Below are 17,491 nucleotides of genomic sequence, written 5' to 3'. Positions count from 1 at the left end.
TCTTAGTGGATCCTTTGACTCATTTAATTGCTTCAACAAAGAAAAACTAGTAGATAATGTGAACTTTAATAAGGAAATGAACCCTCAAAATCATGAAGATGAGGGTTGAATTCTATATACACAACACATCTTTAAATTGTATAAATCTATGAAATTCTTATAATTCACTTGATGAAAACAATGGTATGCTTCTTCGTTATGATATCTTCTAAGACTTAATTCATCCAAATATAAGACTAGATCAAATTTAAACTTTGTTGACTTTACTATATAAATTATCTTAATTGTATAAACTTAATAAGAATATTTTTAATAAATGTACATATATTTCAATTCTTCCCAATGCATGTTGGTTAACTGGTGGTGTCGTTGTGGTCATAAAGGTTCAAACTCCTATTAGGCCATTGTGATTGCAAGGTTGTACTCTCTAATCTAATGTGTTCATAGATTTAAACCTAACTTTGATAATTGAAAATAAAATCCGCATTTATAACCTCACCTATTCATAGCTATGTTTTGAAAATATTTCATGTTAGAAAATGAATTATCTGATTCTACAATTCACCTCGAAAAGCTCACTAAACACTTATTAAAAAGAAAAATTATTCACAATATTATAATCTATAAGAATACCAATATCTATTTTTTCCCCCAAAATCTCAAAAAAGATTAAACATATAACAAACTTCCCATGTTAAACTCTACATAAATAGATTATGGGGTAAGATTTTGGAAAGATATTGGGGTTTAGTCAAATTATAGAAATATGCTCCTAAATCAAGTGCATTTAGAAAAGCTAGGACCCTCTACCCGAGGAAGTATAAGAGACGTTGGGTAAAGTGGTGCCCAAAACCACCTTTTATTATTTCTCTTGGTTTGATTTTGCTTGTATGATGGCTTTTTGCAACTTTTGAAATGAAAGCTTTGTTTCTTCACTATTTTCTCAAGTACACCCGTGGGTTGGAATTTTTCAATGTCATGTCATAGTTACATTGATTTTTGGCCTTGTCCAATCGTCATGCAATATTCTCTTAATAAGTGAGTGAATTGTAATTTGTATGATAGGTGTTCCCTATGATAATGAGATTCTTGACAAAACCATGGCCATAGCCTCTTTTTATTTTTTATCTGAAATGTCTTCATAATTGCTATTCCTTTTCATAAAGAATTTGCCCAAATTCAAGCGTATGATGTTGAATGATTAAAGTGCCCACCAATTTATATGCACTAAACTTTTTCAATTCATTGACTAAAAGTAGAAGGTTTAAAAAATGGACATAAACTACTTAAAAACCAGATAATCATTATGTATCATACTGTGTGTCTAGAGATTTCAAAATATAAAGCTACATATAGTTTTAACAAATTCAATTAATCATCATGTGTCATATTGTATGTAGGGATTTGGAAGATATAAAGCTAGATCATAGTTCAAATCTTAATAGAAGAGTAAGGTGTTATTCAACTTTTTCCTTGGTAAATTTATAGTGGGTGTGGGAAGGTGGGAAGTTGGTTTTTAATTTATTTTGAGGGATAATGAATATCTCACTTAAACTAATTAAATCCATGTTTAAAAGTTGACATCCACAATAAATGATTTTGGGGATAGATAAAATAATCATATCTTGTGTTTTTAGTTTAATTTATTGAAATGTAATATTATAGAAAAGTGTGTATTTAAATTAAGATAATGTTTTAAAAAAATTATGTAGAGGTTTAGTATAGGGTAATCACACTTCTAATGAATTGGTTTTTAGAGGATTGCATTCTTTAAATATATTATATTGAATCTTTATTAGTTCAATTATAATTTGAAGATGTTTTCTAAATAATTTATATAAATATGTGTTAAAATATAATTTCATTTTATATATGTGTGTCTATATGTATACAACCTATTTTAGATTAAAAAGTTGAACGTAATAAAATTTCATATTTATTAAAAAATTGATGATATATAGTTATTAATTGGATACAAATATGTTGTGATGTGTATTTATAAATGATGTTTCAAGATGTAAGAAATTTAGTGATCCTGAAACAAATGCTCTACAATATATAAATCTATCTTTTTTAGTGTGGGTGACTTTCACAACTATGAAATCAATTGCATAAATATAAATTAGATTAAATTCTTTTAGTCTATTTTGAATCTAGATGTTTATGTTTACATAAAAGCTTAATTGTGTTATTGAGTGTGATAAGGGTGATTATAATATTCTAACCCTTGTGCCAAACTCTACAAAGATATAAAGTAAACAAGTAAGAAAAGTGCTTAATCATAACATGAAAATATTTAGTGTGTGCCCTAGGTAATGGGTCCAAGTAAAAATGTACTAATATTTTTGCACATCTAATGTACAAATGTGTTGTGAAAAGAAGAGAGGAGAGAGAAAAGCATAGGATGAATTTTTCACCAAGCATGAATCTAGCATGGCTTCCATTACTCCATGCATACTAGGTAGGACCCTACCCTCAAGGAAGAGGTCATGAATAGGAATTAATTACAAACAAACTAGACATATCCAATGTTGGCAATGCCATAATTGAAATACTTGTAACTAAATAATTATTGATTGGACAACAATTTCAATAATAATACCAAAATATCATTCATCTCTATATTTAGACCTCTTGACATTTATATGGAGCAATCTCAATTGGACAGAGACACTTACTCTCTTACTCTTTTGAGATGAAGGTGTACAACTTCATCGATGAGATATTTATATAGATACGTAACAATGTTGATGTAAGTAAGTTTGATTCAAAGGACTAAGCAAAGTCCAAAGTGATCTAGGTGAGTTCCACATGCCAAATTAGGTTAGGACACAAGATAGCATGTGAAATACTTTTGTTAACCTCATAATGGTTTTTGACACTTGAGTGCCAATACACTTAACCACTTCCATATTGAAGCCGAGTACACCATGTATGCTGAGCCACAACATGTGTCGAGTAAGGAAAGACTTTAGGTGTTGAGTGATTTTTAGGTGCCGAGTAGCCTTCACGTGCCGAGAAAAGTTCAAGTGCCGAATGACTTTAGGTGTCGAGCATGATACAAGTGTCGAGTGATAATTAAGTGTCGAGTCACAGATGATGCCGAGCAATACAAAAATGCAAAGGAGCTGAGTAAGCCAGTTTGTTATTAGTGCTGAGCATCTGAAATCAGCAAGTACCGAGTAACACAAAATGTACATATGAGTTTGTAACTTCATTGATTCATATGTAAATCATTTTCATGGCCGACATACGACGAATCTTGAAGGATTAAATGATAAGATCGAATATTTTGTATTTCCTATGCAATCTACATGCAGCCAATAAGGAAAATGGAGAAGGCATGCAACCAATAAGAAAAGTGCAAGGAATGAGTGGGAAGCAAAGATTCAATATGGATCGTAGATCCATACCTAACCCTAAGTCTTTGAATGTCTTTATAAGGAAGACGAAATATCATTAGAAATAGAGTGGATGTACAAGGGTGTGGAAGGAACACTATTTTAGAGTAAAGAGTATCAGATCTCAGAGGATCAAGATTAGAGAAAGCAGATCAAGTGCCTGTATTCAGCAAATGAAGGATTGCAAGCTATTAGGTTTATTGTACCTAATACTCTCTAGCAATTGTGTTAGAATGAAAAACCCTATGGTGATAGGTTAGCTTAACAACTATTTTGTAGATCCTTTAAATAGGTGATTAAATCCTTTAACAGGGTGACACTTCATGTAAAGTGTTTGTAAATCCTTTAACCAGGTCACTATTGATACAATGTAAAGCCTTTAACAAGGCAGGCCTTTAACAGGGCAGACCATCAGAAGTGGTTAAATATTATTACTGCAGTGATTTTGTGGGTATCATCCCCACCCCAATTTTACCTTCTTATTCCTGGAGGGTTTCTGGGTTACCAAAATCTCAAGTGTTATGTGGTGATGCTTATGTGTTTTTCATAACTGTCTGATATGTTCATATGCATGCAATCTACTTTCATTAAAAGGTTTTAATGGTTAAAATACAGTACTTCTGATTCACCCCCCCCTCTCAGAAGCATTCTTCCTATTTAAAAATTCCAACAATTGGTATCAGAGCAAGGTTCTCACAAGAAGAAGTCTAAAAACTTGGAGAAAAAGATCTAAAGATGGAAGTCTTCAAACTTGGGAAGATTATTGACAATCAAGTGATTGACGTGCAACTAGCTCTACACAAAGTAGAGGAAGCAAGGGAGGAATTGAGAAAATCCTTGAAGAAAAGAAAGGATATAGCCATAGCTGAAAATGATATAAACTACAAGGAGATTGATACCACAAAACTGTGTGCCAATGGAGACACAAAAGAGTTTGATGCAGCAATAGTAGAACTAATGGAGAAAAACAAAGTTCAAGCAGAAGAAATAAGATCTCTCAAGATGGAACATGAATCACAGGCCATAATGCTATGTGAAATCACTGAACAAAAGAAAAGAGCAGTTGAGGACAAAGTCATGATGGAAAATGACAAAAGAAATCTTGCAAACAGACTTGAAGAAAAATGTACTGAATTATCAAGGATCTCAAACATGTAGATGGATACACTTGTCCAAATGATGAACCTTCATCATGAACTCAATATGAAAGATATTGAGATCTCTACTTTGAAGATGCATAATGAACAACTGAAGAATGAATTAAATAGAGAAAAAGAGGTAACAGAGAATCTCAACAAGTCAAGTGAAGCCATCAAGTATTTTGAACAGTTGTTGAAATCCCCAAAATCTGCCCATGATACATCAGGACTTGGATACAATAGCACTGAAGTTGGAGAATCATCAAAGAGTGTTGAGCAAAGAAGTGACAAAGGTAAGGATTCCAAACCCACTTGTCATTATTGTAATAAAAAGGGACATACTGCTAATATTTGTTGGAGTAGGAGATTCAATCAGACAAACACACCCAAGAGCAAGAGTTACTATCACAAGTGCAACATGCAAGGACATATAACACAAGATTGCAGATTCAATGCCACAAGGACTCAAAAATTTGATGGACATTGTCATAATTGCAAGAAGTATGGACATAGAGCATTTGAATGCAAATCAAAGCCTATGTGGACATCAAATCAACCAGCAAAATCAAAAGGAAATGAAAGTCACTATCATTGGGATTACAACACCAGGTATAGCTATCATTATTGTCAGGAATATGGACATGCACCCCAGAATTGCATAAGAACACATTTCAAGGGAAACTATAAAAGATGGTTGAGCAAAACTACATGTTTTAGTTGTCTGAAAACTAGGCATACCAGCAGAAACTATTCTACAAGGTCAAAGGCACCCAAGACTGAAGAAAATAAGCACAAAGAAAACATTGATGTCAAAAAGGTAAGGAGGCAAATGAGTAAGATTTGGAAAAAGAAAGATGAGTATAACACATCAAGCAAAGGGATCACTTCACCCAATGGTTCAAGTGATCATGCTTCATCAAACTAAGCATGAGAAGTATATGGGACTGATATACAAAGTTATATCACACATCAGTCCCAAGACAAAGAAGCAATGCAAAGTATAAATCTGCATGAGACAAGATGTCAAGACAAAATCTAAATGATGTTGCCGAGCTATCTTTGGATGCTGAGCTAAACTCCAATACATGTCGAGTTCCTAATAGTGACGGAGTTGATAATTGATGCTAATTTGGTTAACTCCAATGCAAGCTGAGTAAAGAGGAAGTGTAGTACAAGCCGAGTAATGTTAAAATCCATCAAAAGTCGAGTTGGTAGTTGAGTATTTAATGCGATAAAAATAGGGTATATTATCATGATTTAAATCAATTTTCCTCATCGCGATCAAGAAGCAAAGAAGAGAAAGAGAGTAGAGTGACTTCACAGAAGAAGATTCAGCATTTTAAGCAGATTGCAACATCTCTCAATGCATTTTCATTGATCTTGAGGTATTTTCATTTGTGCTGAGCTACGCAGTTTCATATTTCATAAAAAGGGAAACCCTAGTTTGCATAAATGGCGTCAAGTTCCAAGAAAACTGAGGAGAAAGAGTCATTTGAAGTTTAGTTAATGTCAAATGAGGTCAAGCAACCTGAGTTTCATCCCATCCCTGAAGTTGCATACAAAAATGACCCCGTCGAAGCTCTCTCCCAAATACCCCCAAAAGTTATAATGGTTCAAGATGTAAGAAGATGCTACAATTGTAAGATAGGAGCCCTAGGAGATATGGAGATAAGGAAAGCCTATGAAAAATTGTGTGTAGATGGAGTCTTAAAAGATGAATTCAAAATTGTTGAAAGAAAGGGTTTGACCCGAGTTTTGAGCTTTTCCGCCGTATTCAAGACAGAATGGGGTAAACTTGTGTTAAGAAGAATTCATGGTAGAAGTCTTTGGTTGGAAGATATTCCCATCAAATTAACCAAAGGAATCATATATAGGGCAACTGGGTATCCTACCCTAGATCAGTTCAAAACCTTAAGAAGTGAATCAAAGGAGGTTATTGAAAAGAACACTAGTGCTCAATGGAATAAAAGAGGAATGAAAATTCACACCATCCAGGATCCTCTAGTTGAGTTTGTTGTTAGAGTCATAGCCCATAAGTTCTATCAATCTAGTAGACTCAACAGTGTGCCATGTATTGCAGTAGATGTAGGTTACAAATTGGTGAAAAAGGATCATACTTATGATCTTGCAAAACTGCAACTACAACAGATTACTGAAAAACTAGCTACCAAAGAAGAATAAAGGGTGCTCAATGCAAATTTGGAGCAATTCTAGTTTGTATATTCTTTTATGTTCAGAATTTTCCTCTTTCAGCAAAGTTACATGGAGGAATGATAAGACTATCATTGCCCAAATCAATGAATATATAGAACAGATGGCAAAAAATTTGGATACACTGATGACAAGTTATTTTGAGGATTTCAAGAAATCCATGAAGCAAAGATCAAGAATACCAGTCTCCTTAGTGGAAAAACATACTAATGATTTGTCCTTCTTAGTTGACATTGATTTTAGCTATATTCAAGCAGTAATTCCAAGAGTGAGATGGCTAAGGCCATTTGGATATGAAATCAATATAGATGAAGCTTCTACAACAATAATTGCATTATTGGTAGAAGAGACAGATAAAAGTGCTCCACACTTTGGCACTTATGATGTAGTAAGATCAAAGATAAATATGGAGCTAAAGACTACCTCCACATTAAAGAATAAAGAAAATTTGTTAAAGAAGATTAAGAAGAAATTTGGTGAAGGAATTGAGGCTGAAGCAGAAGAAGATGAAGATGACAATGATGATGATGAAGATGAACAAGAACAAGGCCCAATGGAATTAATCCAACACCTAGGTGAAGACAAGGAGGAAGGTGCAGAGGAAGAAGAAGCCAAGAAGCACCAATTAATGCTGATTCAAAGAAAAGGAAGGCAACAGAACAACCTCCATCTTAGCAAAAACCAAAGAAATTTGCTATGCCATCACCTCAAAAGCCAACAACTTGAGCTGCAACAAGGGCCTCCACTAAAAAGGCTACAGAGGAAGCTACAAAGAAGAAACCAATCAAGAAAACACAAGAAGAGTCGAGGAAAAGAAGAAAAGAAGGGAGAAGAAGAGAAGAAGGAAGAAGAAAAGAAAGATGGAGAGGAGGAAGAGACACAAGAACAAGATGTAATGTAAATAGCTGAGCAAGAGTAGCAACCAGACCAAAGTGTGCAAGACACACAATTGCCACCCTCTAGCCCTCCTCATGTACCCATCACACCTACAAAAACTATAATTATAAAAGATGTTCCTGACACTTTTGGTCAGAAAATCAATCCATTAACTGCAGAAGACCTCAAAAGAATTCTTGACCAATCTACACAACAAGCAAGATTGTGTATAGATCTAGTATTGTTTAGTATGGACGAGCTTCAAAAACTAGTAGAAAGCATAGTTAGAGAAAAGGTGAATCCACAAGAACCACCTTCCATCATCTCTACAATTACTAGTGGTCAAATTCAAATGCCCACAATTATTTCATTAGGCATAGTTGACACCTCAATACAAAAGTCGAGTGCAACTGTAGAAAAAGAAACAGAACAAACAGGACAAACTATTACATCTGATCCTACAGCACAAACACAAGGTGCACTTCCTAAGATTACCATAATTGATCAAGGAAGTAGATAGCAGGAGGAGAAAATAGATGAAACTCTTAAAGAGAAAGAGGCAATACAAACATTGATAAATTTTCCTACCTCGGGAACTCCTTCACAACAGCCATTGCAAATATCTACACCAGGATCCAGTACTACAAAAGTTGCAACGGTACTTCACTATGGAGATCTTGAATTAAATGAGGAGATAGTCATACCAAGATATGACTTAAAAACAATAACCATTGATCAAATCAATGAGGTGCAAGAAGAACTGAATAGGAGAACGAGACAAGAGATACTCAGGAGGGAGTATAAACAAAAGCAAACACTACATGAGATTAAGGACATCTTTATGAATGCCTTCAGTTTCTAGTCACCAAATGAGTCAAAGAATATCATAGAGAAATTATTAGATATTGTTAGCCAAGTGACAAATGAAGACCAAGAGACAAATGCAAAACTTATAGAATGGTCTGAAAGAAAATTCCAGGGAAAAGTAAATGAGCAAGTATCAAGTCAAATTGCAGTCTCCCAGGTTGAATTGGCAAAGCTTATAAACAAAGTGAAAAAGGTACTTGAGAATATATTCTCATTTTACAAAAAGTTGTGTGACTTTTCATACTTCACACAAGAGACAAGCCAAAAGATACTGAGCTTGGAAAGAAATTTAAATATTTCAAGCATGCAGCTACCAAACGATCCAGCTCAAAGTGAGAAGCATTTTGCTCAATCGCTTCACACTCAAAAAGAAATAGTTGTATTATCAACATATGAGGCCAATATCAAGGCAAAAATAATACAACTCCAGTCCTCTATTACCCCACATTTGGAAATACTCCATAAGGAACAAGTCTATGTAGAAACTGTTCTCAAGAAAGATCCCAATCTTTCCACTTCAGATGGACTTATTCATCTTGCTGCAAAGACTTCCATCTAGCACAAGTCACTGGAAATTGCTTTGAACAATTGGGATTCAGCTCTCAGGATGATTGTGGAGGTAAACATCACATTTTTGGTGAAATATGGTCTTAACCCTTAAAATCCTTTGACATAATTGTCAAAAAAGGGGGAGATATTATAAGATGAATGAGAGAATGGGGGAAATAGAACCAAGGAAACCAAGGGGAGCATGATATAAAGATAATGGCACAAACAACCAACTCAGGGGGAGTAACAATAATTTTGAGGTATATATATTGTAAGTTACACAAATTTTGATTAAAGGTTTTTGAAAACCTCTGTATATACCAAGCAAATTAGTTAATGTACTCATAAGATCAATTAAGTGCTTTTGTCACTCATGTCAAAGGGGGAGATTGTTAACCTCATAATGGTTTTTGAGACTTGAGTGCCAATACACTTAACCACTTTCTATATTGAAGTCGAGTACACCATGTATGCCGAGCCACAACATGTGCCGAGTCAGGAAAGACTTCAAGTGTCGAGTGATTTTTAGTTGCCAAGTAGCCTCGAGGTGCCGAGTGAAGATCAGTTGCCAAGCAAAGTTTAAGTACCAAATGACTTTAGGTGTCGAGCATGATACAAGTGCCGAGTGATATTTAAGTGCTAAGTCACAGATGATGTCGAGCAATATAGAAATGCAATAGGAGCTGAGTAAGCCAATTTGTTATTAGTGCCGAGCATCTAAAATTAGCAAGTGCCGAGTAACACAGAATGTACATATGAGTTTGTAACTTCATTGATTCATATGTAAATCATTTTCATGGCCGACATATGACGAACCTTGAAGGATTAAATGATAAGATCGAATATTTTGTATTTCCTAAGCAATCTACATGTAGCCAATAATAAAAATCGAGAAGGCATGCAACCAATAAGAAAAGTGCAAGGAATGAGCGAGAAGCAAAGATTCAATATGGATCGTAGATCCATACCTAACCCTAAGTCTTCAAATTTCTTTATAAGGAAGATGAAATCTCATTAGGAATAGAGTAGATGTACAAGGGTGTGGAAGGAACACTATTTCAGAGTAAAGAGTATTAGATCTCAAAGGATCAAGATTAGAGAAAGCAGATCAAGTGCCTGTATTCAGAAAACAAAGGATTGCAAGCTATCAGGTTTATTGTACCTAATAATCTCTAGCAATTGTATTAGAATGAAAACCCTATGGTGATAGGTTAGCTTAATAGCTATTTTGTAGATCCTTTAAATAGGTGATTAAATCCTTTAACAAGGTGACACTTCATGTAAAGTGTTTGTAAATCCTTTAACCAGGTCACTATTGATACAGTGTAAAGCCTTTAACAGGGCAAGCCTTTAACAAGGCAGACCATCAGAAGTGTTTAAATATTATTACTGCAGTGATTTTATGAGTATCATCCCCACCCAATTTTACCTTCTTATTCCTGGAGGGTTTTTGGGTTATCAAAATCTCAAGTGTTATGTGGTGATGCTTACGTGTTTTTCATAACTATCTGATATGTTCATATGTATGCAATCTACTTTCATTAAAAGGTTTCGATGGTTAAATAAAGTACTTCTGATTCAACCCCCCCCTCAGAAGCATTCTTCCTATTTGAAAATTCCAACAACTTTTTCCTAATCCACCTAACACTCTCAAACACCTTTCTCCCACTCTCCACCTGCAACTCACTCTAAAGTTCCAATTTAACTTCTTACTACCTTCAATTCTTGTAAGAAACCCTAGGATATTTTCACAATTACCACTCTAACATAACCAAGTGGAAATATGGAGGCATTATTAATCATTATTTACTAGTGCCCAGCTACATCCCAAGTTAAAAGCTTCGAATCTGATACCCACATTAATAACTTGTTGATAGACCTAAAATAGACCTAGAAGAATTAGCCTTGTAAACTCATTTTTTGTCCAACAACTTCAAATCTTCCCAAAACAATAGCCAACAAATTAGTGATTTCGATATCCATTTTGAAGTACAATAGGATTATAAACTTTTAATTTCTCAAAAGGTTTAAGACCCAAAGCCCCAAATTGGCCAATTAATAAGGGTTTCAAGTCCCTTTAACTAGGGCTTCAGAAATGTCTATGGTATCTAAGAAATTTCACCGAACCAACAGTTCCACCACTTCAAGGAATATGAGAATAACTTACTCTCACCTTCCAAATTCTTCCTACACTTCCATAACCCTTTGTTGCTATAGCTTGTTCCATCCACCAGGCTAGTCACAGCCACATGCCTAGCCACACCATTTTTAAAAGGAAAAATGAGTGAAAAGAAATTTGATGAAGAAATTTGCTAATATACATGCATGTCCCTCTTATGGAAAAGAATAAAAAATTTCCACAAATAAAATTAGGAGGAATGGGCCATTATATGCAAAACCCTAGTCCCGTGCCATAACAAGGTCATCAAGCATGAATAATTCTACTAAAATCACCATTTAAACTATATCTCTTAATCAAGGTATGCATTATATATATATATATATATATATATATATATATATACATACATATATATGTATGTATATATATATATATATACATACATATATATATATATATATATATATATATATATATATATATATATATATATATGTATATATATATACATACATATATATGTATGTATATAAATATATATATGTATATATATATATATATATATATATATATATATATATGTATGTATATATATGTACATACATATATATGTATATATATATATATGTACATACATATATATATATATTTATATATGTACATACATATATATGTATATGTATATATATATGTATATGTATATATATATATATATATATGTATATACATATATATATATATGTATATACATATATATATATGTATGTACATATATATATATGTATATGTATATATATATATATATGTATATGTATATGTATATATGTATATGTATATATATATATGTATATGTATATATATATATGTATATGTATATATATGTATATATATATATATATGTATATATATGTATGTATATATATATATTAGAGAGAGAGAGAGAGAGAGAGAGAGAGAGAGAGATCACCATTCATTTAAACTATTAACAAGTGCAAGTTACTATGGAGATAATGAGTTATAGTTCAAATTTCTCTTACTAGTTATCACAGTCATGCATTAACATACCAATGATCTTGCCAAAACTTCATTAAACTTTGAAAATGTCTTATAGAATAGGAAGGGGCATAACCCCAAGCATACCTCACAAATACTCAAAAGTCTGTTTGGGAAGAGGCTTAGTGAATATAGCTACAATCTACTCTTTAGTGGTTACGTACTCCAATCTGATTTCCTTCTCTACAAATTTCTCTCTCAACATGTGATACTTAATAGAAATGTGCTTGGTCTTAGAATGCAACACTATATTCTTAGACATATTTATTGTGATTGTTTTATCACAATGTATAACAATAGGTTCTTTGATTTCTATCCTTATATCCTTTAGCATATGTTTCGTCCAAACAACCTAATTGCAACTATTTGCTTTTGCAACATATTCTTCTTTCATCATACTTTTTGATGTACAATCCTACTTCTTGCTTAACCTAGAAACAAATCTTCCTCGAAGAAAGAAGGCTCCATCACTAGTGCTCTTTCTATCATCCATATTGTCTACCCAATTTGCATCAGTATAAACACTTATAGTGAAATCATTAGATTTCTCATACCACAATCTAAACTCAGATGTTCCTTTTAGATATCTAAATATCCCTTTAATTTTTGCATAATGTGCTTCTTTGGGATCATCTTGCAGCAATTCCAACTACATTTTCTATATCTGACTTTGTGTGCGTTAGATATTGCAATCCTCCAGTCATAGATCTATACTTCTTCTGCTCAATAGTAGGTGTCTCATCTTTTGTAGATGACTTGTGTCTAGTTACCATGGGTGTTCCAATAGGTTTGAATGTTTCCAAACCAAAAAAATTTAGTAAATCCTTCAAGTACTTAGTCTGAGAAGTAAAGATTCCTTCTTTATTCTATACAATCTATAATCCTAGAAAGTATTTCATCTCTCCTATTATACTCATTTCAAATTCTTTCTTTATCTCTTCTACAAACTTCTTACTTTCTTCATCATTTCCTCTCAATATGATATCATCAAAAAATATTGCCAAAATCATCAAACCATCATCAATTTCTTTCCAATAGAGATTACTATCTATCATACCTTTTCTCTATCCAAGATTTTTTAACTGCTTGTCCAACCTAGCATACCAAGTTATGGGTGCTTGCTTCAAGCCATACAATGCTTTCTTCAATCTGCATAACATGTTCTTTTCATTTGTCAAAGGATAACCTTCAGGCTGCTCAATGTACACTTCTTCTTTGAGTTATCTATTCAAAAATATTGACTTGACATCCATTTGATACACTTTAAATTTCTTTTGTATTTCATAGGCTAAGAATAATCTTACTACTTCTATTCTAACCACTAGAGCATAGGTATCCTCATAATCTATGCCTTCTTGTTGTGAGTAACCTTTACATACCAATCTCACCTTGTTCATTCATCTTTTTTCTAGAATACCCATTTAGTTCCTATCACATTCTTGTATGTTGGTCTAGGAACCAATTCCCATGTCGCATCCTTTACTATCTGATCCAATTCCTCTTTCATAGCTTGTTTCCAATGATCATCTTTACATGCTTCATCTGCATTCTTAGACTCAACTTGAGATATCAAATATAGTTCTTCATTGACTCTACTTCTTGTCATCACACCTTTATCTTTGCTTCTGATGATCTACTTGGATGGGTGATTCTTTATCATATTCTCTCCTAAAGTAGGAGTTTCTATCTCAACTCTTGCCTCTACTGAAGGTTCCAAGCTTTTTTCTTTTCTTGGCTCTCCTTCATTCTATAAATAATTGTTAGTCTCAATAAATGCCTCATCATTCCTTGGCTTAGTAACAACATCATCATCTAAATTGTAATCAAATATTCTCTCTTGTATCATGATTTTCTCATCAACTCTCACATTTTCACTTTCCATAATAGTTATCAGAGTTGTTTTTTCAAATACTTGTTCTTCATTAACCAATCTAGACTCATTAACACTATCTTTCAAGGATCTTTACATACTTTCTCTAAATTCTTCAACTTTATTAGAGAGTAGATTGTTTCTATCTTTTCTCAATCTCTAACAACATTTACTTGAAACATGACCAATCTCTTTACATGTTCAACAAACAAAAAATTCCATACCTTCTGGTTCTCTCTTAGTAAGTAGATCAATATCTTATTTTATCTTTATGTCTTCTTCCAATCTAGATTTATCTTCACTTGTGCTACTATTCCCTTGTATACAATAGAGGGATCTTGGATCTAAAAACTCAATATTCTGCTCTTTACACAAATATGATAACTCACCAAGAATTTCCATCATTCGAGTGTCAAAATTTCTTCTATCACAAGTATCTAAGTATTAAAATATTTATCTTCTTTAAACAACATAACCATTCAAAAAAAGTAAACAACAACCATAATAAGATGCATATAGACAATTACACCAGATATGTTAACTAGGGAAACTCTTGATCAGAGGGAAAATCCCATTGGGAATGATGCCCACAAGATGATGCACTAATATAGATATTCCTTGTTAGACGATGGACCCTATTACAAAATTTAGTACATAGAGTCCCTATTAGGAGTCTTTGAATCCTTGTTAATATTCATGCCAACCCTATTAGGAGTTGTAGTGCAATGTATGCAAGATGAGCCCACTGCCCAAACATGCAATTTCAACTACAGTAAGAGCTCACTACTCAAATATGCAATTTATTGTTATGTTCTTTCCTTTTTCTATCAACTAAAGCAATCATGGTTAGACCTTGTAGACTATGTCATGAATCTCACATCCAAATATCAAACCTTGGATCACTCAACAAAATCTCAACAATGAAGTTTCCTTCACTTCCACTCTACTTTATTCTACTCTCTCTTTGCTTACAATTAATTTGCATCAATATATTTCATGTCATACATCATGCCCTCACTTGATAAAGGAGAATTTCCTTCCTTTATACCAAGTCCTCAAAACAATTACCTAAGTTGGCTATTAGGCCTTCTCAATTAATTATTATAGGACCTCATTAAGAACATGTTACACTTAACAATACCATTAATCTTCTACCTTGCAACTTGAATAACTTTTTTTATATGCAATATTATGATGAGAAAGCTTAGCCACATCATCACCAACATGTCTTCTTTATATCCTCAACCTTGATTCTCAAAATATCAACTCTGCTAAGAGATATAACAAGTTTACTAGAACATGCCTCTATAAACTCTATCTCAAAAAAGACATCACCAAAACTTACATAACTTCTTCCAGACTTGTCATTTCTTCTTCTAATATTAACTACATATACTAGATACTTAGGAGTATTTCCCATAACATTAGATAGTTAGAATACTCAACTAGTGATATGTACCAACTTTATCTTTACACTATTCTGTCAAATACCATAGAAGACTACTATGTTGACATCAATGATAAACTCCATCATGAATATAACATATCATCATATCTCAATACTCCCCCATGGCAATATCAGGTCTACTATGTACCACATATTGTAATTTTCCAATCATAGACCTATACAATGTTGGATTCACCTCAACCAAATCATCATTCCTTGACAATTTATGTCCTTTCATCATAGTTATGCTTACTAGCTTGGAATTTTCCAATCCAAAAAAAATTAGTATCTCCTTTACATATTTTGACTAAGTGATATATATACCATATTTCATCTAATTTACTTGCAAACCCACAAAGAACTTGATCTCTCCAAACATAGACATCTCAAATTCTTTCTTCATTTCATTTGCAAAAGCTTTACATAAAGTATCTTGACCTTTAAATATGATATCATCAACAAAAATTTTAGATATTAAAATACATTTAACTTTCTCTATCTTCAAGTACAAATTGTTGTTATCATCTAATCCTCACAAGATAGTTGTCAATCCTTTCATACCATGCTCTTGGTGCTTGCTTCAAACCATATAAAGCTTTGTGTAGTCTACATACCATGTCTTTTTTGTTAGCATAAAAAAATCCTTCTAGTTGTTCTATATAAACCTCTTCTTCTAATATGTCATTCAGAAATACAAATTTAATATCCATTTGATAAAATTTCAAATCTTTGTATGAAAAGTAAATAAGAAGAGTTCTTACTCCTTCCAATCTTACAACAAGAGTGAATGTTTCTCTAAAGTCCGTCCCTTCTTCTTCTGCATACCCCTTTCAAACTAATATTTCCTTATTCCTTGTGACTTCACCATTTTCATGTAACTTTTTTTTTGTACAACCACTTGGTGCCAATCACATTTTTATCTTCTTGTCTAGGAACTAGAATCCATGTCTTATTTTTCTCAATATGTTCTATCTTTCCTTTCATGGATTTACTTCAATCCACATCTTCTAAGGAATCTTTCACTATTTTAGGTTCATGCATGTTGAGAAAACATTTATCATTTCTCCAAATTTTCCTTGTCATTGGTCTTGCATCTTTATCTCCAATGATTTGTGCAGTAGGGTGATGTCTCTTTACATACTTTGACAATCCTGGTTCTTCTCTATTTTCTTCATTTTGTCTCTCAACTTCTAAATCACTGTGTGCATCTATATCAGGTAGTTCAATATCTCTTTCATGTACACTAATCTCAAAATCAAAATGTGCTTCAACTTTATTCTGTAACTTGGCACCTAATTGTAGCTTGGTTCCTAAATGCATCTCAACATTCATACTATGTGACTCAGTAGTCATCGAAACTTGTTGTTTATTTGTAACTTGATTTACAACATCTTCATCAATAGCCATGCCTTCATAAATGTATACAAATAATTTTTATTTCTCTGGTTCCTTCATAGGTTCAACCTCATTTACTTTTATATGTAGACACCTAAATTTGATTACACTATTTTAGTAATCCTATTTAGTTATCTAAAAAGGCATTATTAATTAAAATTCTATTTAATTAATCCTTTGTCATCCCCTACTTGATTAATTTAATTAATCATCTATAGTCCTAATTGATAAATCAAACAATCTATTATTTATCAATTAAATCCTTTTCTCCTATCTAATTCCAAAAATCCCCATTTATTAAATAAATCTATTTGATAAATGAAATCCTCAAATTCAAAAACCCCTAACCTATCTCTAATCCTCCATTTAGCCTAATCCACCCCATCCAGCCATACTAACCAAGCTTAGCCACTAACTCACCCACCCTCATTAATGCCATCCACTTGCACATCTCTAACATCCCTAAGCTAATCCTAAACCCAAGCCTAATCCACCCCCTAATGTTGTCACATTCCTTAAACAAGTTTAAGACTTTCCTAATCCAAACCAAATTCTCCCCTC

Source organism: Cupressus sempervirens, chromosome 7 (genome assembly GCF_028749045.1).
Source record: "Cupressus sempervirens isolate cs-2001-9-10 chromosome 7, ASM2874904v1, whole genome shotgun sequence".
NCBI lineage: Eukaryota > Viridiplantae > Streptophyta > Pinopsida > Cupressales > Cupressaceae > Cupressus > Cupressus sempervirens.
The sequence above is the reverse complement of the archived record's forward strand: the minus strand, read 5'-3'. Positions refer to the sequence as shown.